This window comes from Eumetopias jubatus, unplaced genomic scaffold (assembly GCF_037043125.1).
Source record: "Eumetopias jubatus isolate StellerSeaLion01/CBP00866 unplaced genomic scaffold, mEumJub1_p1.0 scaffold_16, whole genome shotgun sequence".
Taxonomy (NCBI): Eukaryota; Metazoa; Chordata; class Mammalia; order Carnivora; family Otariidae; genus Eumetopias; species Eumetopias jubatus.
In genome coordinates this window covers 60,185,661-60,208,185 of record NW_028274822.1, presented here as the reverse complement: position 1 = coordinate 60,208,185, position 22,525 = coordinate 60,185,661, and the positions used below count along the sequence as shown (strand labels likewise).

The following is a 22,525-nucleotide window of genomic DNA, read 5'->3' as shown; positions in this document are numbered from 1 at the left end:
GGTGTTAAATGAAAGGATTAATAGAGGGTAACAAGAAAGCATTTTACACCTTTAATGCCCTAACATTTTAATGTAAACGTGAGAGGTTATCTAGGATTCGGTTCCTATTCATCAGAGTCAGCATCCATGGAGGCATAGGTCTTTCTCCCCATCCCAAGGAGGGTTGGGATTCTGCCAATACTGGAGCTCTGGCCCTTGCTGAGGCCTCCTGACTTGGTGCTTCTGGGGGTCAGAGCTCCAGACAGAGGCAGCAAGTGCTGGAGCCCTTTCTTTCCCTGTTGATGTTTCCCAAGGGTCCCCTGAGACACACCCCGCACACCTGGTTCCAGCTGGGAAGACCTGGGCACTCTGGGAGAGTGGAAGGGGACCCAGACAGAAGCAGGGATATTGTTGACACAGAGAAATGCAGCTCTTCCAGCAGCAGCCCCACGACACCAGGCAGGGGTAAGGGCTGCAATCAGGGTGCAAAGGTGGGTATTGGTGTTAAAGGCCAAAACTGGGCTCCTGGTGAGACACGAGGGCTAGGAATAGTGTTTTCTTTAGTCATGAAGTCAGGGGACAGGGAGTGGAAGATTCACGGGAACACCTGAGCCCCACTTATCTTTTTTTTTTTTTCTGTTGATTGTAGTTGTCAATTATGACCCCAACAAAGAGACTGAATGTGAAGAAGCCACCAAAAATGATGAAGATAATGAAGTATAAGTACATGTACACCTTGTCTCCCCACTTGGGCTGCAAGTTCACCTGTGAACAGACAAGGTGAGGCATGGGGAGCAGGTGGGTGTATGTTTGTGTTCATCCCTGAGACAAGAACCTGGGTGTGGGAGGGTGGTTTGTTCGGGAGTCAGGAAGCAGGACTGAGGGAGGGGGAAGGTAAGCAGGAGAAAAGCCAAAGGGGGTGTTGATAAGCAGCCCATCACTGGGGGGCAACTGGTGTTCCATCCTGTTGGGGTTCTCCAATGAACTGTGTAGAATGCACCTCAGAATTGTACCTCTAAGGGATTGGGAAGCTGGAGCATTTATCTGCAGACTCCCGAGACTCACCTGTGAGGGTTGTCCCTATGAACATTCAATCCCCTGCCCTTAGGGGAGGGGCTGCTGAGCAAACTCTGACCCTGAAGAAAGTCAAGTCTCAGAGAATCAGAAGCACAGCACCAGAGTGACCTCAAGAGGTGGGCCAAGGGAATTGGGGCAGGGCATCAGCTCTGCCACAGCAGCAAAGGGTCTGTCCTCAGCAGCGTCCATCTCCTCCCCCCGGCTACCATGATAATACCCTTGTTGTAGCCACCACCCTGCTCCTGCCTCTGCCCAGGGAGTGTCCTTACACACAATCCTGGAGAGGTTATCTGACATTTTCCTCAATGGTGAGCGGGAGAACTTGAAAAGCCCAGGGAGTGTGCCTGTAAGGGAAAAGGTGAGGTTGGCTTCAACATTCAATAGAGGGCCAGCTGGACACTGCTCCAGGGAGGGATAAGACCAGGCTGTTGGGGGACTGCCTTATCTGGTACCAAAGCCACCTTCAGCCCATTTCAAATAGACTGATGTGAGTGGAATGCACCGAGGGGAAGGCAGAAGGCACGGCAGGCTGGACTCACATCTCGGGCATCCAAAGCTGCATACACGGTGTCCATCCAGCCTTTAGAGGTTGCCTGGAAACAAGGAGCAGAGGCCACTCAGTGTCTGCGCATTATCTACACCGAACTCCGTTTTGATTCACTTGTCTGTTTTTCTCATATCACGGGCCCCCTGGAGGCAGTCCTCTATACCTGCAAGGGCGAAGCACAGCACCTGGCCCACCACAGCTACTCAGGGAGTATTTGTTGAACCAATCATGAACAAACAGTGGGATGTAGGAAGGTGTGGGTAAGTGCGTGACAAATGTATCAGCAATTGCATCAACACCTGATTGGATGAGGGCAAGGTATGGATGAAAGAATGGGTGTGTGAATGTGTTTGCCTGTCATCACCACCAACACTTTCTATCATTATAATAGACCTGGAATACAATCGTTACTGTCTAGGAGAGGATCTGCAGTAGAGGACTGAACAGGGGGCTATATCGTGTCTATTTTGTACAAATAGTGAATTCTAAATCATCACCTGATACAATTGCACTGCAGGTTCATCCCTTTATTCTGTGCTGCCAGCCCACACTTGTCTAACTGTACCACTGTGACATTGCTTTTAGCCTCATGCTAGTCTGTAGGAATAAGTAGTGACTTCAGCTCACACTGATTGCTAGCCCTTGCAAAGTCTCTACAAAGCAACTTCTGGAAGACACCAGACCATCCACATTATCAAGTAGCCAAAGGAAGAGACATGGTTAATCTCCAGACTTACCACCTGCAGAAGTGTTAGGTAACCGATCGCAACATTATCAAAGTTGACTTTCACATTGACCTAGAAGAAGCTGCCACCGTGCTTCTGATCTTTATAGTCAGATATTATATTCACAATAGACAGAGGCACAAGAGAAAAGTATCCATTGGTTTTCTAGATACACTGCCCAAACTTCCCCTCAAAGAAGATCACACCAATGATGCTGAAGATGAGGTAGACGAGGAGGACATTCATGATGGATGGGATGGCACCCACCAGGGCATCTACCACCACCTGGGGGGAAATGCAAAAGGATCTGGAAACCTTCATGCTGGATCCCACTTCTGTCTACACTCACTTAGTCTGCTTCATGAGCCAGTGGCCTTTGGAGGTAGCAAGAGAAGTCGGTTAATTAAGACAATAACTCAGAAGACTGAGAGGCACTGGACAGCTGAAGATGGGTTTAGATCTTCTCCCTAAACATTCTGGGCAGGTTTTAGGATCTTTTCCCGGGATTGAGGGGATGGATGAACTTACAGTACACACACGCTCTCTTAGGGGTGTTGAGTGTGTGTGTTGTGCTGGGACATACAGACTTCTAGAACCTTAATTATTCTCCTTTAATGCTATTTTAAAAGGGCTTTTTAAAAATATAGTTCAAAGTATGCCTCGGTCAAGAATCAGTGAAAATCGAAATCCATATTCACAAACTTGCTTATTTGTAAAGCAGCAACCTAGAGATAAAATAAAACAAATTTCAAATGATTTCAATCATAAGTTCCTAGTGTTTGTGAAGGTACAAGTGAATTTTTAAAGTCCATTTTTGTTTTTGAAGATAGGATGTCTTCTTTGAGTCTGTGATGGAGGAAAGCAAAACCTAATTTTCAGTAGGAGAGGGGGACAAATTAGCAGCCCCTTGTCCCCCCAGTAATTCAAGGACCTGGCTTGGGAACATTCTATCGTGAGGAAGACAGTGAAGCCAAGGTGGAGGTGACGCCTTGAGTCTCACTCAGAATATGGCTCCGGACTCCCTTGCAGTGCTCTCATGCACGCTCAGGACAAAGTGCTTCCACTCTCAGGAAAGACTATTTAAGCTGAAGAACGGGTTCTCTACAGTGTTGTCTTTTCGAGTGAGGTGGCTGGCTTTACGCCTGCATGCACACACCAGGCCACGCGACTAGCCTCATGAAACAAGAGGTGAGTGAGAGCTGCCTTCTGCACGATCCAGTTTCTCACTCGATTTCACGTATGGGACCCTTTCCCCGGTCTCTCGTACACGAACACGAAATTCTTCCAGTTTCAAGAACAGCAATGTTAGCTGCTAAAGTTCAGTAACTCTACAGATTTGATTCTTTGACTTAGTATCCTGGCACCTAGGCATCCAGACACAGAGGGTACAGCAGTGCTAACATCCTAAAACAGCAGGTTGGTCGAGGGCAGCCTCCTTAGAGGCCTGTTTCACGCTCAGAGTAACGTTGAGGTCGCATTTCTCATGCTTTCACAAAAACACACAACAGATGAAGTTCGCGCTCAGGTGGGCGCTCTTTGCTGAGGCAGGGGGTCTCTACAGTTTTGTTCCTTTGTGTTAAGTGGATGGCAGTTAGGACTACGCACACACAGGGTGCAGACGACCTAGCTTCAGGAAACAAGAGTTCAGTCGAGAGGTGCCTTGGGCCCATGCTTATTTCTCCCTTGGAATTCTGCTGGGACCCATTCCCCAGGTTAGCACACAAGCACAGTTGAAAATGTTGCCACCGTGTGGAGAGGCGACGTGAGTTGAAGGTGGGATTCTTTACAGGCTTGTTTCTTCCAAGTCAGTGAAGAGCACTGAGTGTTCCAAACACACATGGAGCAGTAGTGTTAGCTTCAGGTAGCAAGAGCTCAGTCGAGAGGTGCCTTCAGCACTGGCGTATTTCTCCCTCACTTTTACGTATGGAACCCGTTCCCCAGGCTCTCAACCACGGTACCCTGGAAACGGCTTCCTCCCTCAGGGAGGTCGAAGGTAGCTAAAGAACGGTTTCTCTACACTGTTGTTGCTTCGAGTTAGAACGCTAGCAATTAGACATCCACGCCAAAGTGCGGCCGCAGTGGTAGCTTCATGAAACAAGTGGGGAGTCTTGTTCTGCCTTCTGCTGTGGCCTGAGTCTCACTCAGAAAATGGTTTTGGACTCACTTGCAGTGCTCTCATGCATGCGCACAGCAAAATGCTTCCACCCTCAAGAACAGCTATTTTAGCTGAAGCTCGGATTCTCTACTGTGTGGTTCCTTCGAGTTAGGTGGTTGGCTTTGGGCCTGCACGCACACACGGGACAACGGTACTAGCCTCAGACAAAAGAGCTGAGTCGAGAGGTGTCTTCGGCACCGGCCTTTTTCTCCCTCGGGTTTTCGTAGGGAAGCCGTCCCCCAGGCTCTCACCCACAGTACACAGTATACTGCTTCCTCCCATCGAGACATCAGTGGTAGCTAAAGCACCGTTTCTCTACAGTGTTGTTCCTTTGAGGGAGGTGCCTGGAACTTAGGTCCGCACGCACATGCAGGAGGAGTGCTAGCCTCGTGAAACTAGAGCTGATTTGAGAGGTGCCTCTGCATGAAGGTGTTTCTCTCGCCCAGTGATTTATGGGATCGTGTCCCAGGCTCTCACGCACACACACTGAACGCGTTTCCACCCTCTGGAACAGTGATGGAATCTAAAACATGGTCCCTCTACAGTGCTGTTTCGCAGAGTAGGTACACTAGCAATTAGACTTGCACGCAAGAGTGGGGCCGCAGTGCTAGCTTCCTGAAACAAGAGGGGAGTTGTGTTCTGTCTTCTGCTGCGGCCTGAGCCCCCTTGGATTTAGGTTTGGGACTCACTTGCCTTGGTCTCACGCATGCACACAACAAAATACTTTCAATCTCAGCAAAGGCTTTTTAAGGTGAAGCACGGATTCTCTTCAGTTTGTTTCTCTGAGTTAGGTGGCTGGCTTTAGGCCTGCACGCACACACGGGGCAACGGTATTAGCCTCATGAAGCAAGAGGTGAGTTGACAGCTGCCTCCTGCGCGACCCTGTTTCTCCCTCGGTTTCACGTATGGGACCCTTTCCCCGGTGTCTCACAGACGTACAGTGTACATTTCCTCCCGCTTCAGGAACCAAATGTGAGCTAAAGCCAGTAACTCTACAGCATTGACTCTTTGTGTTAGTGGCCTGGTACCTAGGCATCTAGGCACACAGGGTACAGCAGTGCTAACCCCCTAAAACATGAGGTGAGTCAAGAGCAGCCTTCCTCACTGGTCTGTTTCTCAGTCAGAGTTACATTTACGTCCCATTTCTCATGCTTTCACAAAAACACACAGCAGCTGTAGTTCGCTCTCAGGAAGGATGCTCTTTGCTGAGGCTCGGGGTCTCTAATGTTTTGTTCCTATGTGTTAGGTGGATGGCACTTAGGACTACACATACACATGGGGCAGACGACCTAGCTTCAGGAAACAAGAGTTGAGTCGAGAGGTGCCTTGGGCCCATGGTTATTTCTCCCTCAGAGTTCTGCTGGGACCCATTCCCCAGGTTGGCACACAAGCACAGTTGAAAATGTTGCCACCCTGTGGAGAGGTGACGTGAGTTGAAGCTTGGATTCTTTACAGGCTTGTTTCTTCCAAGTCACTGTTGAGCACTGAGTGTTCCAAGCACACATGGAGCAGTAGTGTTAGCTTTAGGTAGCAAGAGCTGAGTCCAGATGTGCCTTCTGCACTGACCTTTTCTCATTCGCCTTTGGTATGGAACCCGTTCCCCAGGCTCTCACACACGGTACCCCGTAAACTGCATCCTCCCTCAGAGAGGTCGACAGTAGTTAAAGCACGGTTTCTCTGCATTGTTGTTGCTTTGAGTTAGTATGCTAGCAATTAGAGTTCCCTGCAAAAGCGGGGCCGCAGTGCTAGCTTCATGAAACAAGTGGGGAGTCGTGTTCTGCCTTCTGCCGTGGCATGAGCCTCAGTCGGATTTAGGTTTGGGACTCACTTGCAGTGCTCTCATGCCTGCACACAACAAAATGCTTCCGATCCCAGGAAAGGCTTTTTAAGGTGAAGCACGGATTCTCTACAGTTTTTCTCTTCGAGTTAGGTGGGTGGTTTTAGGCCTGCACGCATACACGGGGCAACGGTATTAGCCTCATGAAACAAGAGGTGAGTTGACACCTGCCTCCTGCATGACCCAGTTTCTCCCTCGATTTCCCGTATGGGACCCTTTCCCCTATCTCTCACAGATGTACACTGTACATTTCCTCCTGCTTCAAGAGCCACAATGTTAGCTAAAGCCAGTAACTCTGCAGCATTGATTCTTTGTGTTAGTGGCCTGGTACCTAGGCATCTAGGCATGCAGGGCACAGCAGTGCTAACCCTCTAAAATATGAGGTGATTTGAAAGCAGCCTTCATTACAGGTCTGTTTTTCAGTCAGAGTTACATTTACGTCCCATTTCTCATGCTTTCACAGAAATACACAGCAGATGAATTTCGTGCTCAGGAAGGGCGCTCTTTGCTGAGGCACGGGGTCTCTACAGATTTTTTCCTTTGGGTAAGTGGATGGCACTTAGGACGACACGCACACATGGGGCAGACGACCTAGCTTCATGAAACAAGAGTTGAGTTGAGAGATGCCTTGGGCCCATGCTATTTCTCCCTTGGAATTCTGCTGGGACCAATTCCCCAGGTTGGCACACAAACACAGTTGAAAATGTTGCCACCCTGTGGCATGTGAGATGCTACATGAGTTGAAGCTTGGATTCTTTACAGGCTTGTTTCCTTACTCTCGCCCTGGGCTCCGAGATGCAGGGAGAGCCCGTCGGGCTGGATCCCCCCCCACAGGGATCGTTGTGTGTTTGGTGCCTCACCACCTGAGGCCCAGACAGTGATGCTCTCTATGGAGCCCCAGAGTTTTAACAGTGGGAGGCTTTAAACCTCCAGGCCCCCGATGGAGTGCTGGCAAGGGCCCAAGACAGCATAATTACACAGATAAAGACTCGCAGCATTTACTGGACTTGAGTGTTTAATCGCGAAGCAATGGGGCAGGGGCCCTGTTGCCCTCCTGGCAGCTCCAGCCCTGTAATGTCTCCAGATGAATTCAATTAGGAGTTGAAGCTGCTCTCATATTAGTAAACCTGATAGCTCAGCTAATGGACCCAAATGGTGGGATGGGTCCCTATCTGTCACTGTCAGGCCCTTCTCTGCCTGGCCAGGGTCATGGACAAAAAATAACCAAACCAAACCAAACCAAAACCAAACCAGTACCCAGCAGATGTGTACTGAAAACTGAGTAGAGACAACTAGCCAGGGGAATCCTGAGAATGCTCTGAAGGAAACATGAGAAGGAAACGTGTAGAGGGTGGCAATCCTCGTCCAGCAGGAACCAAGGGGTTTCTGTTCACCCCAGGGTCCCCCAACCCCATCTCAGCCCACCCTCTCCTCTCAACTGCTGTGGTCGACCCTGCCCAGGGGCACACAGCCAGTGGCTGACATTCCTCAAGCTGAAGGACGTGATAACTTGGGGCATGAATGATGTCTTCCTTATCTTTGCCCAGCCCGGTGCCTGTCACAGCGTCAGCACTCAGAGGCCAGGTGTCAAGTTCAATTCCTGAATTTAATGCCATGGTATTAACAATGCTAAATCTTTCTAGATGCCTCTTCCCTGTAGTGTGTTTTCTTCAAAGATTTGTCATAAAGCCACGAAGTTTCCTTTTAGCTCTTGTGAGACACTCCTAAACCCCAGTTTTGCTTCCTGCCCAGTCTGTGTAAGGCTGTCAGGACAGTACTCACACAGACTGCCTCTCCAGAGCACCAGAATGTTTTGGGCTGGAAAAAAGGGTGTGGACAAAAGAGAGTGGGGGTGGGGGGAGTCACAGGGAAGACCTCCTCACCCCCGAGCGACTCTGACTTTCACCTGCTGGCTCAGAAACACACTTTCTCTGCGCATTGTCTTTTGTTCTCTTGTTTCTTGGCCGTCACTTTCTGGGCACTTATTCCATCTTAGGCAGGAACAAAACTCTTGACAAGCAGCATCTCATTTAAGCTTCAAAAGAATCCTACCAGGTAGGCATTACCATTCAGTTTCAGAGATGAAGACAAGGAGACTCAGAGAGGTGGAGGATCTCATCCTCATCAACCCCTACCCCCCATCCTGCTGAACGCCCCTTCCTTCCACTGAAATCGTGCTGACCAGCCCAGAGGTTAGGATGGACTTGAAGCTCACGATGAGACATGAGGTTATGTGGGCAACTGCAGTCTGAAATACCACTTCCCGAGCCACCCCATCTGCCAGCCCCTACCATCCCACCAGTCAGCGTCTGGCAGGCTGTTCAGCCTCTCCTGAAAGCTCACATACCTACCTCTGCAGGGGCCTGGGCAGCAGTCTCATCTTTCCACTTCTCACCCACGTGGGAAGCCAGGTCCTCAGAGGACATTCCAGAGCCTGGGCTCCTGGCTGCCAGGTGGCAGCCAGGTGGCCCTCACACCTCCCGACTTGCTGCAGCTGCTCCTGCTAGTGAGCGAGGGTCCCATCTGGACACCTGTGCCCATCCTCAGCTGACTGCTTCTCAGTTTGAAGACATCTTGCACCCTCATAGTCTGCCAGAGCTAAGGACCTAATCTCTGCAGCATACGTACATGCATCCATACACACATGCTTGTAAGACATGAGCCCAGAGTTTCTCTAACCATGTCTGTTTAACTCTCGACTCCATTCCTTACAAGCTATGTGGCTTTATGCAAATAAATTTAACCTGGTCTCCATTTTTCCCACCTGCAAAATTGAGAAGGCAAAATCTACTTTATTCAGTGCTTTTGATGACTAAATAGGTGAATGCTTGTATAACACTTGGCATGAAGTGCTTGGCTCAATAGATGTTAGCCATGACCATTATTACTTGTCCAGAGGTCAGAGCGGTAGCAACCTTGGCTATCTGAAGTCCCCCAAGAATCCCAAAGTAACTGAAAAGGCCTCTGAGTGGAGACAGTCTTCACAGAGGTCACGTCCTTTTTCCGGGGATGGTGACGCCCTGCCCTCAGCTGTCACCCACACATGTAAAATATGGCAGCGGATAATAGCAGCTGCTGGAACACACGAGAAGTGACAGCTGCAGGGGAAGAAGGCTGTGGTAGAGTTACGGACTCAAAGCACAGCTGTCTGAGGCCACTTAGTGGTCTGGCCAGCAGCGTTGCCTGTCTCCAGACCCCACAGGGACCCCTTCCTTCCCATATTGTGCAGAAGTGTCATTTTCCTGTGACATCCTTTGTTGGGAAAAGCTGGATAAATGAGTCACATAACGAGCAGGACTCCCTAGGCTTCCGAGGAAGATCAGATAAATCTCACTCTTGGACAACATCTGTTCTTAGAGGAGTCTTGTTAGTTCTTAGAGGAGTCTTGTTAGCATCTCAGGCACAGAGCCTGAGTTGGGTGAAATAAGCGGGGCAGTTGTGTGAAACACAATCCCAAGAACGTCAAAGTGGCCTGGGACTAAGGTGCTGCCCCTGCTCTCTACTTTCCGGGGGAATTCTGACCCTTTGTTTCCAAGCCCTGCTCAAACGCCACATCCTCCAGAAAGCTTGGCATGGTATTTGCTTCCTGACATCAAGTGCTCCTATGCTTGGCTTGCCCGGGGCTCATCAAGGCTGTGCCAGTCCTGATTTTGGAAAACCTCCTTATTCTAATTTCCCTTCTGCCCCTGTCACTTTAGCCCTGAAGCTGTCCCATGTGAGGATTCTCACCGGCCCTTGAGGGATCACTTCCTGCTGGGAGCTCGGAGCATCCTCCTCACCATCCTCCTCCAGGTCATCAGGGTCAGATTCGCCTTTGGCAATGGGCACAGAAACCCATATGTTAGGATTGGTGATGAAGTCATTGTGGTCGTCCCTGGGTCCTCTGGACACTGGAAGCCCTCTGGGGCTCCCCACAGCTGTATCAGCAGCAGTGTGGTTCTCAGCTTTGGAGCTGGAGAGGGGGAGTTTCACCACCAGCTGGGGCTCTGTCTTGGGCCAGGGCAGCAGGCAAGGCCTGGTGAAGAAGCAGCAAATGGCCTTCCTGGTACAATGGCCAAATGCTGGATCCATGCCAGGGCGACCTGGAGGTTGTTCACCTCCCCGTCTTCATCTGGAGCTGCAAGGTTGTCAGCACTGAAGGAGTTCATCAGCAGGGCGAGGAACAGGTTGAGCACCTGGAGAGAAGGAGTGGAAGCAAAGATGGCTCGACCAACGACAAGCTGAGTCCCTCCATAGTCCGCCAGGTTGGCAGCCGGAGGGCAGGACAGCCACACCTGGGCCTCTCCCTGCCCACCCAACATGCTTTCCTCTTGGGGGAATGGACATTTTGAGAGCCACCGAGGGGAGTCTTGGGATGTCCCAAGCAACCTGTCTCATGTGGACAAGGCTTGGAAGCACATTTTCTGCCATAGAAAAGGATCATACCTTCCAAACCAAGGGACATTCAGGGAGAAGAGAGAGGAACACGAATGGGTCTGCCCTGAGAACACTGTCATCTGCCAAAGCCCTGGGTTCTTTTCCTCACTCTGGGATCTTGGGCAATCTCCTTGCTGTTTCCAACTTCATGTTCTTCCCCCATGAGCAGGGAGTGGGGACTCCTTCCCTTCTGGAGTGGTTGTAAAGAGGAAACTACCCGAGGACTGTAAAAGTGCTCAGAAAGGGAAACTTCCTGCCTGAGGGTTTGGGGCCCCTGTAGCTCTGCAGGCATGCTGAGCTCAGCCTGGAAGAAAGGATCTTCAGCCAACCCCCTAACTCAGGAATGGGGGGGAAGGCATCTCTGGCTCCATGCCCCAGGTGGGAAAGACTGAAAAGTCTGGATTTGTTGTTTCATCTCTCCTGGTTTAGCTATCTTGTGTTTGCAAAACTCTTATAGGAAAAGAATCCAATTTGGTTGACTTTCAGGGCAGTAAGAAAGGGACTTCTGAGGATCCATATGTCCCCCTCCAGTAGCCAGTGCTGGTGCAGCAAGGGTGCCCAGAACCACAGTGGGTAGGGGTAAGCCGAGGGCAAGGGGCCAACTAGGATAGAGAAGGGGTGCTGGGGCCACCTGGGGCTCCCCAAATGTGGAGGTGGATTTTGTTGTTGACATTGTGGCATTGGATGTGGTCCATGATCCAGCTTCTCTCTTTCATCTTGTCCCATTGTGCCTGCCCTCCTGCTTGTAGCTAGGACCTGTGTAGCTTAGAGAAATCAGTCAGCTCTCACACCCCTAGAGAAAAGTATCTTCTGAGAACCCCTAGAGTGGGGAAGGAAATTTTTCTTCAACGACTAACACCTAACATTTACTGAGTTCCTGTTGTGGCCTAGACACTGCACTAGGCAATTTGCCTATGTCATCTCCTGTAATTTCATTCCCTGGGTAAGCCTATGAGCAAGCACTATTTTCTTGATTGTAAGGAAATTAAAGCTGGAGGAGATTGTTTCTTGTGCTGGGTCTTCCAGCCTTACTAGTGGTAGAACTGGGATTCTAAACAGGTCTTTCCACCCCTCTCCTATGTGCTCACACCAGCAAGTCACCTCCCATGGGACAGCGCTTAGAAAAGCCCCACATGACTTTGCAAAGTTTGAAGAATTACAGTCTGGGAGGTATGATGGGGGCATAAAAATGTGCAACCTCAAAGCTTTTTAGGATAACCCAGAAGTCTCCTCCATGGCCCCCAAGACAGTGCCCCCAGGGGGCTCAGTACTTACCACCAGGTCCCCCAGCAGCATCACTGTCAAGAAAAGGATGAGGCATATGGATTTCTGGCCAACTTCCATGGAGGCCCACATGTTCTCGATCCACTCTCCACACAGGATCCAGAAGATGATGAGGAAGGAGTGGAAGAAGTCTTGCACGTGCCAGCATGGCCATTCTTCATTGGGCATGGAGATATTATGCCGGTTGTTCCAGTAATTATCCCCAAGTATCTGCTTGCCCACCAGAGCAAAGACAAGGATAAGGATGGCCAGGATGATGGTGAGGTTCCCCAGCACTCCCACCAAGTTCCTAATAATCTTGATGAGCGTGTTTAAGGTTGGCCAGGACTTGGCTAGCTTGAAGACACACAGCTGCAGAGAGACAGAGACTGTCATGTCCTGGCTGCTCTTCTCATCACCTTTCATCTCCAGTCTTGACCCGAAACCAAGGGTCAGGGAGAAGCACAAGGCAGCTCATTTCACTAAGATGGGGGTGCTCCCAGGAAGCTGCTTTTTGAGACCTTTCTTTCTGTCATCAGTTACTCAAAAATGTGACCAGCTTTCTATGGGTCCTCATGTATCAACATGCCTCAGCAACTGTGGCAGTCAGGAGTTTTATAGTGGGGTGGCGGTCTTGCCATATGTATTCTATTCTGTAGCCACAGGCTTCCTGAATGTTGGCCTATGCTACGGGGGTATGATGGAACTCACAAATAAGTGAGAATGACCCACTTTTGACCAGGAGTAAGCTTAGCCATCTGCAGGGAGATCAGGACCCACTGTATTTGAGAGGTATCAGTGAATCATATCTTGGGGTATTTCTTATCTTGGAGCCACGGACAGCTTCTGCAACCACCACCAACTCTGAAATGGCAAGTATATGATTTCATGGACCCAGCATTCACATGTTTGTTTAGTTGGACAACCAAAGTACTCACGTCATTGAATGCCAACCATGCATGTGCCTGGCGCTGTATGAATCTGTGGGGTGTATGGAGAGAGATATGTGGGTTCCTGCACTCATGGAACTAATGGCTTAGTTACAAAGAAAAGGCAAAGATACAAAAAGCTGGTTGGAGGAAAGATGACGGAGAAGTAGGGGACCCTATTTCAACTGGTCCCCAGAATTGAGCTGGATATCTACCAGACCACTCTGAGTATCCACGAAATCAGCCTGAGATGTAAGAGGATCTGGATCTCTACAAACAGAATATTGCAGGCAGTTGGTTTCAAGGTACGAAGCGGGGAGCTGTGATTCTGCAGGCAGATATCAGAGCATAAATGGCAGCAGGAGGGTGCCGGGCCGGGGGGATCCTACACCGCTGGTGAGCAACAGCCTCACTTGCTGGGGACAGGGCACAGACTCACAGACCGGTAGCGGCGGGGAAAGGACTTTAGGGCAGCCCCCAGGGTGGAAACCCAGAGTGGTGGGGTCACGAGTGCGAACTGGGAGTGGCTGGCGGTTTTAGAAGCACAAAGGGCACAGACGGGCACTGACCTGGAGGCAGGACCGGGAGCGCTGCAAAGAGGTGACAACCCAGGCCGCTGCAGTTTATAGCAGCATGGACAGAAACGGAGACAGTGTGGCCTGGAGAGCTCACTGAAGAACAGACTGCGATCTCTCTGCTCTGAGGCAGAGGGTTGGAAATGGTCTTTTCTGCACTGACTCACAGAAGAGACGTGCAAAGCCACCAGGGAAATCCCTCAGGGAACAAAAGCCCGCAAAACTGATTCCACTGAGCCCATCTCCCACCACAGGGGGGCAGGGCAACTCCCCCCAAACAGGGTTGCCTGAGTAACAGCACAGCAGGCCACTCCCACAGAAGAAGGCTGGGAAAACAAGAGGCCAGCAACCCTAAGGTCTCTAGAAAACAGGTGCATCTTGCTTGGGTTCTGGTCAATAAATTGGACTCTATACATTCCCTCAACCACCCATCAACAGAATGACTAGGAGGAGGAACTCCCCAAATAGAAAAGACTCAGAGATTATGACTTATGCTGCAGATTTACAAATGGATGCAGATATAACCAAGATGTTGGAGATGGAATTCAGGCTAGCAATTGTGAAGACAATGGCTAGAATGGAGAAATCAATTAATGGCAACATAGAGTCTCTAAGGGCAGAAATGAAAGCTGAATTGGCAGAACTTAAAAATGCTATCAATGAGATCCAATCCAATCTAAATAATCTAACAGCTAGGGTAAACGAGGCAGAAGAATGAATAAGTGACCTGGAAGACAATATAATAGATAAAAAGGGAGAAGAGGAGGCCAGGGAAAAACTACTCAAAATCCATGAAAATAGAATCAGAGAAATAAGTGACACCAGGAAGCATTCCAATGTCAGAATAATTGGAATCCCAGAGGGAGTAGAGAGAGAGGACTAGAATATATATTTGAGCAAATCATAGCTGAGAACTTCCCTAATCTGGGGAATGAAACAAACATTCGCGTCCTAGACGCAGAGAAGACCCCTCCCAAGATCAAGGAAAACAGGCCAACACCCCGACATGTAATAGTAAATCTTGCAAATCTTAGAACCAAGGAAACCATCTTAAGGGCAGTTAGGGGGAAGAGATTCCTTACATACAGAGGGAGGAACATCAGAATAACGTCTGACCTATCCACAGAGACCTGGCAAGCCAGAAAGGCCTGGCAAGACATATTCAGGGTACTAAATGAGAAGAACATGCAGCCAAGAATACTTTATCCGGCAAGGCTGTCATTTAGAATGGATGGAGAGATGCAGAGCTTCCAAGACCGGCACAAACTGAAAGAATATGTGACCACTAAGTCAGCCCGGCAAGAAATATTAAGGGGCGGTTCTATAAAAGGAGAAACCCCTAAGAGTGATATACAACAGAAATTTACAGGGATAATCTATAAAAACAATGTCTTCACAGGCAATATGATGACAATTAATTCATATCTTTCAATAATCACTCTCAACGTGAATGGCCTAAATACTCCCATAAAAAGGCATAGGGTTGCAGATTGGATAAAAAGACAGGACCCATCCATATGCTGCCTACAAGAAACTCATTTTGAACCTAAAGATACATCCAGACTGAAAGTGAAGGGATGGAGATCCATCTTCCATGCCAGCAGACCTCAAAAGAAAGCTGGCGCAGCAATTCTTGTATCAGACAAATTAGATTTTAAACTAAAGTCTGTAATTAGAGACACAGAAGGACACTATATCATTCTTAAAGGGTCTATCCAACAAGAAGATCTAACAATGTAAATATTTATGCCCCCAACATGGGAGCACCCATCTACATAAGCCAACTGTTAACCAAAATAAAGACTCATATTGATAACAATACATTAATTGTAGGGACCTCAATATTCCACTCTCAGCAATGGACAGATCATCTAAGCAGAAAATCAACAAGGAAACAAGAGCTTCGAATGAAACACTGGACCAGATGGACTTCATAGATATACACAGAACATTCTACCTTAAAACAAAAGAATACTCATTCTTCTCGAGCACACATGGAACTTTCTCCAGAATAGACCACATACTGGGTCACAAATCAGGTCTCAACCGATACCAAAAGATTGAGATTATTCCCTGCATATTCTCAGACCATAATGCTTGAAAACTGGAACTCAATCACAAGAAAAAAATTGGCAGAAATTCAAACACTTGGAAGCTAAAGACAACTCTGCCCAAGAATGTTTGGGTCAACCAGGAAATCCAAGAACTTAAACAATTCATGGAAATCAATGAGAACAAAAACACATTGGTGCAAAACCTATGGGATACTGCAAAGGCGGTCCTAAGGGGGAAATACATAGCCATCCAAGCCTCACTCAAAAAAATAGAAAAATCCCGAATTCACCAACTAACTCTACACCTTAAAGAACTAGAGAAAAAGCAACAGATGATGCCTAAGCCATGGATTAGAAGAGAAATAATTAAAATTAGAGCAGAGATCAATGAATTAGAAACCAGAAACACAGTAGGTCAGATCAATGAAACTAGAAGTTGCTTCTTTGAAAGAATTAATAAGATTGATAAACTACTGGCCAGAGTTATCCAAAAGAAAAGAGAAGAACCCAAATTAAATGAATGAAAGGGGAGAGATCATGACTAACACCAAGGAAATAGAAACAATTATTAGAAATTATTATCAACAACTATATGCCAATAAACTGAGCAATCTGGATGAAATGGAGGCCTTCCTGGAAACCTATAAGCTGCCAAGACTGAAACAGGAAGAAATTGACAACCTGAATAGGCCAATAACCACTAACGAGATTGAAGCAGTGATTAAAAACCTCCCAAAAAACAAGAGTCCAGGGTCTGATGGATTCCCTGGGGAATTCTACCAAACATTCAAAGAATAAATAATACCTATTCTACTGAAGCTGTTTCAAAAAATAGAAACAGAAGGAAAACTTCCAAACTCATTCTATGAGGCCAGCATTACCTTAATCCCCAAACCAGGCAAAGACCCCATCAAAAAGGAGAATTTCAGACTGATATCCCTGATGAATATGGATTCCAAAATCCTCAACAAAATCCTAGCTAACAGGATCCCACAATACATTAAATCCACCATGACAAAGTGGGATTTACCCCCGGGATGCAAGGGTGGTTCAACATTCGCAAATCAATAAATGTGATAGAACACATTAATAAGAGGAGGGAGAAGAACCATATGGGCCTCTCAATTGATGCAGAAAAAGCATTTGACAAAATACAATATCCTTTCCTAATTAAAATTCTTCAGAGTATAGGGATAGAGGGAACATTCCTCAAGTTCATAAAATTCATCTATGAAAAACCCACAGCGAATATCATCCTCAATGGGGAAAAGCTGAAAGCCTTTCCCTTAAGATCAGGAACATGTCAAGGATGCCCACTCTTGCCACTATTGTTCAGCATAGGGCTAGAAATCCTAGCAACAGCAATCAGACAACAAAAAGAAATAACAGGTATTCAAACTGGGAAAGAAGAAGTCAAACTCTCTCTTTTCGCAGACGACATGATACTTTATGTGGAAAACTCAAAAAACTCCACCCCCAAATTACTAGAACTCATACAGCAATTCAGTAATGTGGCAGGATACAAAATCAACACACAGAAATCAGTTGCTTTCTTATACACTAACAACACAACTGTAGAAAGAGGAATTAGAGAAACGATTCCATTTACAATAGCACCAAAAACCATAAGATACCTCAGAATAAACCTAACCAAAGAGGTAAAGGTTCTATATTCTAGGAACTACAGAACATTCATGAAAGAAATTGAAGAAGACACAAAAAGATGGAAAAATATTCCATGCTCATGGATCGGAAGAATAAACATTGTTAAAATGTCTATGCTACCCAGAGCAATCTATACTTTCAATGCCATCCCGATCAAAAGTCCAATGGCATTTTTCAAAGCGCTGGAACAAACAATCCTAAAATTCGTATGGAATCAGAAAAGATACCTAATCGCCAAGCAAATGTTGAAAAAGAAAAACAAAGCTGGGGGCATCACATTGCCCGATTTCAAGCTATATTACAAAGCTGTGATCACCCAGACTGCATGGTACTGGCATCTTGTGGTCTATACAGACATATAGACCAATGGAACAGAATAGAGAACCCAGATATGGACCCTCAGCTCTATGGTCAAATAATCTTTGACAAAGCAGGAAAAAGCATGCAATGGAAAAAAGACAGTCTTCAATAAATGGTGCTGGGAAAATTGGACAGCCACATGCAGAAGAATGAAATTCAATTATTCTCTAACACCATCAAAGATAAACTCAAAATGGATGAAAGACATCAATGTGAGACAGGAATCCATCAAAATCCTAGAGGAGAATATAGGCAATAACCTCTTTGACACCGGCCACAGCAACTTCTTTCAAGATACATCTCCAAACGCTAGTGAAACAAAAGCAAAAATGAACTTTTGGGACTTCATCAAGATAAAAACTTCTGCACAGCAAAGGAAACAGTCACAAAACAAAGAGGCAACCCACAGAATGGGAGAAGATATTTGCAAATGACACTACAGATAAAGGGCTGGTATCCAAGATCTATAAAGAACTTCTCAAATTCAACACCCAAAAAACAAATAATCAAGTCAAAAAATGGGAGAAGACATGAAAAGACACTTCTCTGAAGAAGACATACAAATGGCTAACAGACACATGAAAAAATGTTCATCATCATTAGCCATCAGGGAAATTCAAATCAAAACCACATTGAGATACCACCTTACACCAGTTAGAATGGCAACAATGGACGGGGAAAGAAACAACAAATGTTGGAGAGGTTGTGGAGAAAGGGGAACCCTCTTACATTGTTGGTGGGAATGCAAGTTGGTATAGCCACTTTGGAAAACGGTGTGGATGTGCCTCAAAAAATTAAAAATAGAGCTACCCTATGACCCTGCAATTGCACTCCTGGGTATTTACCCCAAAGACACAGATGTAGTGAAAAGAACGGCCATATGCAGCCCAATGTTCATAGCAGCAATGTCTGCAATAGCCAAACTGTGGAAAGAGCCGAGATGCCCTTCAACAGATGAATGGATAAAGAAGATGTGGTCCATATATACAATGGAATATTACTCAGCCATCAGAAAGGATGAATACCCAACTTTTACATCAACATGGATGAGACTGGAGGAGATTTCGCTAAGTGAAATAAGTCAAGCAGAGAAAGTCAATTATCATATGGTTCACTTATTCGTGGAACATGAGGAATAGCGTGGAGGACATTAGGAGAAGGAAGGGAAAAATGAAAGGAGGGAAATCGGAGGGAGAGATGAACCATGAGAGACTATGGACTCTGAGAAACAAACAGGGTTTTAGAGGGGAGCGGGGGGGATGGGTTAGCCCGGTGATGGGAATTAAGGAGGGCACGTACTGCATGGAGCACTGGGTGTTATACGAGAACAATGGATCGTGGATCACTACATCAAAAACTAATGACGTGTGGGGCGGAGCAAGATGGCGGAGGAGTAGGAGACCTGGATTTCATCTGGTCTCAGGAATTCAGCTGAATAGGGATCAAACCATTCTGAACACCTACAAACTCAACAGGAGATCGAAGATAAGAATAGTTACAACACTCTGAACAGAAAAGCGACCACTTACTGGAAGGTAGGGCGTGCGGAGAAGTGAATCCGAGGCGATATTCAGGAGGATAGACAGCGGGGGAGGGGCCTCCGCCGGCCGCTTCTGGCAAGTGCTAGAGCCGCGGAGCACAAAATTGGAACTTTTAGAAGCCGGCTCCGCTGAGGGACGTCGCTCCAGTGGCTAAGCTGGGGGTGGACCCCTCGCGGGACAGTGTGGTCTCAGAACCCTCGGGGTCACAGAAAGACCGGGGGTGCCTGAGTGCGGCAGAGCTCCCAGGGATCGGAACGGGGAAGCCGGCTGCAGACAGAGCTGAGGTGCGGGTTCTCAGGTCGGGGTTGCCATAAACTGTGATCAGCGGCCCAGTCGGGCTACTGCTCCTCCAGCAGGGACCCAACAAGCAGCAGAGCCGGGGAGACTCCCCTTCCTCCCCCGGGAGGAGTGGCGTGGAAGTGCACCGCAGGGATCTGCTGGGTTTGGAGACTCCACATGGGGTCGGGTGCCAGACATAGAAATGCTCGATCACAGGCCGGGTGAGCACGGAGTGCGGCCAGAGACGGGGGAGACAGGAGTGACTGCTTTTCTCTGGGGGAGCACTGAGGAGCGGGGCCCCAAGTTCTCAGCTCCTCCGGGCAGAGATGGGAGGCCACCATTTTCACCCTGGTCCTCCAAAGCTGTACCGAGAGCTTGCAGGGAACAAAAGCTCCTGAGAGCAAACCGGAGCAGCTTGCTTAGCCCGGACTTACAAGGGCGGGGCAATTCCGCCTCCAGCAAAGACATTTGGGAACCACGGCAACAGGCCCCTCCCCCAGAAGATCAGCACGAACAGCGAGCAAGCCAAGACCAAGTTTACCAATCAAGGAGAACGGGAGAACTCCAGCGCTAGGGGAATACTGCACATAGAATTCATGGCTTTTTTTTTACCATGATTCATTAGTTCATCAAAGTTAATTTTTTTAACTGTTTCTTTTTTAATTTTTCTTTTTCCCTTTTTCAACCAACATCTTATCAATCCCTTTTTAAAAAAAAAAAACATTTTTTATTTTTCATTTTTAGAGTCATATTTTATCCCTTCATAGTAGTTACCCTTATTTTTGGCATATATATATATAAGTTGTTCTCTCTTTAAAATTTTGGATACAGTTTCTTCTAACAGATCAAAATATACCCTAAATCACTAGTGTATGGCTTTGTTCTAGTCTCCTGCCTGATCACATTCTCTCCCTTTTTTCTTCTTTTTTAAATCTTCTTTCTTTTTTCAAACGACTTATCATAACATTTCCTTTTATAAAATCTTTTATAATTTTCATCTTTACAGTCATCTTCCATCCCTTCATCGTATCAACCCTTATTTTGCACATATATGTCTTTCTTCCTTTAAAATTTTAGGAGGCACTTTTTTCTAACAGACCAAAATACACCCAAAATCTAGTGTGTGGCACTGATCTATGCACTAGCCTGATCATATTTGATCATATTCTGCCTTTTTTGTACTCTTCTGTTTTTGTTTTTATCTTTTATTTCCTCTTTCTTTTTTCTTTCTTTCCCCCTGGTTTCAGGGCTTTTCTGATTTGTATACAGTATATTTGCAGGGGACATTGTTAACCTCTTAGCATTTTGTTCTCTCATTCTTCTATTCTCCTCTGGATAAAATGACAAGATGAAAAAAATCACCTCAGCAAAAAGAACAAGAGGTAGTACCATCAGCCAGGGATCTACTCAATACGGACATTAGTACGATGTCAGACCTAGAGTTCAGAATCATGACTTTAAAGATACTAGCTGGGCTTGAAAAAAGCGTGGAAGTTATTAGAGAAATCCTTTCTGGAGAAATAAAAGAACTAAAATCTAACCAAGTCGAAATCAAAAAGGCTATTGATAAGGTGCGATCAAAAATGGGGGCACTAACTGCTAGGATAAAAGAGGAAGAAGAGAGAATCAGTGATATAGAAGACCAAATGATGGAAAATAAAGAGGCTGAGAAAAAGAGAGATAAACAACTACAGGATCACGAGGGCAGAATTCGAGAGATAAGTGATATGATAAGATGAAACAACATTAGAATAATTGGGATCCCAGAAGAAGAAGAAAGAGGGAGAGGGGCAGAAGGTGTATTGAAGCAAATAATAGCAGAGAACTTCCCTAATGTGAGGAAGGAAACAGGGATCAAAATCCAGGAGGCACAGAGAACCCCTCTCAAAATCAATAAAAATAGGTCAACACCCCGACAAGTAATAGTAAAAATTACGAGTCTCAGAGACAAAGAGAAAATCCTGAAAGCATCTCAGGAGAAGAGATATGTAACTGACAATGGTAGAAATATTAGGTTGGCAACAGACCTATCCACAGAGACCTGCAGGCCAGAAAGGACTGGCAAGATATCTTCAGAGCACTAAACGAGAAAAATATGCAGCCACGAATACTATATCCAGCTAGGCTGTCACTGAAAATAGAAGGAGAGATAAAAAGCTTCCAGGACAAACAAAAACTAAAGGAATTTGCAAACACGAAACCAGCCCTTCAAGAAATATTGAAAGGGGTCCTCTAAGCAAAGAGAGAGCCTAAAAACAGCATAGATCAGAAAGGAACACAGACAATATACAGTCACAGTCACCTTACAGGCAATACAATGGCACTAAATTCATACCTTTCAATAGTTACCCTGAATGTAAATGGGCTAAATGCCCCAATCAAAAGACACAGGCTATCTGATTGGATTAAAAAACAAGACCCATCGATATGCTGCCTGCAAGAGACTCATTTTAGACCCAAAGACACCCCCAGATTGAAAGTGAGGGCATAGAAAACCATTTACCATGCTAATGGACACCAAAAGAAAGCTGGGTGGCAATCCTTATATCAGACAAATTAGATTTTAAAACAAAGACTGGAATAAGAGATGAGGAAGGACACTATATCCTACTTAAAGGGTCTATCCAACAAGAAGATCTAACAATTGTAAATATCTATGCCCCGAACATGGGAGCAGCCAATTATATAAGGCAATTAATAACAAAAGCGAAGAAACACATTGACAACATTACAATAATAGTGGGGGACTTTAACACCCCCCTGACTGAAATGGACAGATCATCTAAGCAAGAGATCAACAAGGAAATAAAGACTTTAAATGACACACTGGAACAAATGGACTTCACAGACATATTCAGAACATTCCATCCCAAAGCAACGGAATACACATTCTTCTCTAGTGCCCATGGAACATTCTCCATAATTGATCACATCCTAGGTCACAAATCAGGTCTCAACCGGTACCAAAAGATTGGGATTATTCCCTGCATATTTACAGAACAAAATGCTTTGAAACTAGAACTCAATCACAGAGGAAAGTCGGAAAGAACTCAATTACATGGAGGCTAAAGAGCATCCTACTAAAGAATGAATGGGTCAACCAGGAAATTAAAGAAGAATTAA

The 22,525-nt window shown here is 46.6% G+C and overlaps 1 pseudogene; it reads right to left on the bottom strand.

Moving 5' to 3' along the window:
• Positions 1 to 22,525, bottom strand: part of LOC148162279 (sodium channel protein type 10 subunit alpha-like) — a 50,182-nt pseudogene that overhangs the window by 11,402 nt on the left and 16,255 nt on the right.